Genomic DNA, 3,105 nt, shown 5'->3' on the forward strand with positions numbered 1-3,105 from the left:
GGCTGAGGCTACTGGACTGAGTCACTCACGCAGTGCCCCAAGAGAGGGCGCGCGGGCGGAGGCCGAGGAAGTCCTCTGCAAAGCGGAGGGTGGAGGGTGGGGGGGGGGGGGTGCAGAACCCCCCACGGCAGAAGGCTCGAGAACAACTCAGAATTAAAGGAAAGGGCTTTCTGAAACGGAGGACGCACAGTTGGGGGGCACTGCAGTGGAGCTGGGGTATTGTTCAGAGTGAAAAGGGTTCTCTGCATAGTGAAGAAAAGATGGCACTGCAGCAGGGACCCGCCGGCAGCGCGAATCGCATCATCACAGATGTGCCTACAAAAGTGTGTCTCCGCGGTCTAAACACCCCCGTCTCCAGTGTGCGGTGCGTTGTATTGACTTCACTGAAGTTTTCTAAGTCTACTACGGTACTCCATAGATATGTCAGGGACTTCCGCGGCGCATGGCATGTGCCATCTTTATTTCCAGTCTCTCCAATTCAGCAAATAGTGATGTCTGCTGCCCTCTTTTATTTAAGACCCACACGTACTCGATGTCCATCGAAAGCGTACCCCATTCCCTTTTGTTCTCTTGTACCAACCGCCAACACGCCAAATGGTGTGTTGGAATGCTCAGCCCCTGTCACTCAGCGTGTGCGCGCACAGGGCACAAAGGATAACACGATATTGGGACGGGGCGTGGGGGGGATGGGGGCGTCTAAGTGAGAAAGTGAGACGGGTCTCTAGCAGAGGCAGGGCTCATAAACAGAGGTCCCTGTGCGATTCGTCATCAGCGTTTAATCGCAAGAGCAGCGGGTGAGCGGAGCATCGGGGCAATTAATGAAGAACAATGGCCCGTTAATGTGCCCCACCCCACGCCCCGAAGAGCTCGGACAGCACTCAGCTCATTTTGTATCTCTTTCTGTTGCTGGTTGTTGTGAAGCATTTCGTGTTCCTCAAACGGGTGCGCTATTTCATGTGAACGCAACTCTGATAGCAGAGCCTGGTTTAGATTCAGCGGTGCCCCCCGCCCCCCCCCCAATGTAACTGGAAGCTCTTTAGTCCACGGTCCAGCAAGCGGACATTTCCACGCTACATTTCGTCCATTCCTTGTGTTGTCCTGCTGTACATCACCCACTGCCCTGTCAGAAGGAAAACAATGGCCGGACCCCGTTGCCCCCCTACCCCAAACCCTGCTGGAAGTACGCGCGCATACCACCTGCCGACCTTTGGTGGGGGAGGGGGGGCATCGCGTAGCCAAACGTTTTTTAATGGTATGGGCCATCGATGTATCCTTATTGCCCTAAAAAAAACTCCAACTCCAATGCAGGTCAAAATACAAAAACACCCATTGGCCTTTCGGTCACATAATCTTCTGCCGAGTGATGCCCTGTGGCGCACATCTGTTTTACTTGAAATTCAACACCTTTCACGAGGCGTCATTTACCATCCACTGGCAGCGAGTGTGGCTTAAAGAAGATGGCATATACATGAAGCACCCGCATGAACTCGTTGAGTTTTTTTGTAACAATCCCACGAGAGTTTAGTTAATGGCTCGTGAACAGTAGGGACCCGGGTATGCGTGTCCAATGGGTCCCGGGCTTGGCCGGAGGATTCCCCACTGCGGTCACTATAGGGGTGGGCAGGCCTGCTGCCGAGCGCGGGAAAATGTGGGAACGGGTCCAGCGTCTGAGGCGGCCCCTTCTTTCGGGCGGGGGCCGCCCCGCATTCTCTTTTCAGCATGGGGGAGGGGCGAAGCGCCCCACATCGCGCACAAAGAACAGCAATTCTAGTAACTTTCACCCCCGCCCCCTTCTGCTAGATTGAAGCCGGGGGGCGAGTGCCGAGCGTCACGCGCAGAAATGCGAACCCCGTTACACCCGACCCTTTTTTCGCAGACCGATTGGAGTTTGATGTCACATTCTGAGCTGAGGAAGTTTATTTTTCAGAGCTACAGCCAGTCCCCGACAGCTTGGTTGAATCTGAACTTTTACACACACCGAGAAATGAAATACGGAAAGTATTTATTTTCCCACTTCAAAAATATCGGAAGCTCCCGAGCAACCGAGAGGTGACGCTAAAAACTTCAGGTTCCGACATTTCTTCGTATTGTTTTTTTTACATCTTCTAAAACACCCGCCGTGCTTGGTGCGAAGTAACGGGTGTGGCTGGACTGGTCCAGTTAATGGCCGTGCTTTCCGTTACTTGGCCTCTCTGGAGAGTGTCGTGAGGGGGCGTGGGCTTTTCGCACACGCAGCAGCGTTAGCCGAGGAGTTTGGGGGACCCCTTCGGTCAGGCTCTAGCAGGCTATCCGGCACAATAGTACGACAGCTGCCGGGCCCGTGCATCCTCCCCCTTCGCAGTGTCTCGAGGAGATTTAGCTACCCGCCTCCTTGCCTGGAAACACACAATTTCCTGATTCGTCACGACCGCCAGCACGCCTAGATATCATGAACATGCTGCTGTGGCACTGGAGGGACGAACCGTCCGCGAACTGCACTTCTGCGGGAAGGGGCCGAAAGCCACGGGGTTGCAGTGCGCATGCGCGGCAGGATTGCACCCGGGGCTGCACATGGAGCACTGCGCCCCCTTAAGCCACGCGAGGCAGAGGAGACACTATGATCATGGCCAATGTAAGGGATTTGGCCCACACATATTTTTCCCAAACCAGAAAATAAGATACCAAAATATTTGATTGTGTCCAGCCCCCCTTTCATCAGGATCACAGTCATAATTGGTCAAACTTTCATTTTATAAAACTGCATTAAAGGAACACCAGCAAATGGACCATATCGACGATTATTAATTTTCGCATGGGAAATCAGTGTACTTAATTTTTTCCTTAGGTAGAGATGGTGGATCGTGGGTTTATCTATTTCAAATATAATGAAACCCAAGTGCAACCAATACTTCACCACTTCAAGGGGCTCCTTACACAGCAACCAAATAAAACCAACCATTTCTTTCCTTTTAGAGGGTTTTAAAATCAGAATCGTAAATTTGTTCACATTGATTACCAGTTTGTTAATTCTAGTATACTGCAATATTGCAGAGATCTGACGCTGTAGGCTAATAGGGGTTTGGTCACACAGCACCAGATCATCTGGGTATCACAGCCAATTTATAC

This window comes from Ambystoma mexicanum, chromosome 2q, assembly GCF_040938575.1.
Source record: "Ambystoma mexicanum isolate Mex_15411 chromosome 2q, UKY_AmexF1_1, whole genome shotgun sequence".
NCBI lineage: Eukaryota > Metazoa > Chordata > Amphibia > Caudata > Ambystomatidae > Ambystoma > Ambystoma mexicanum.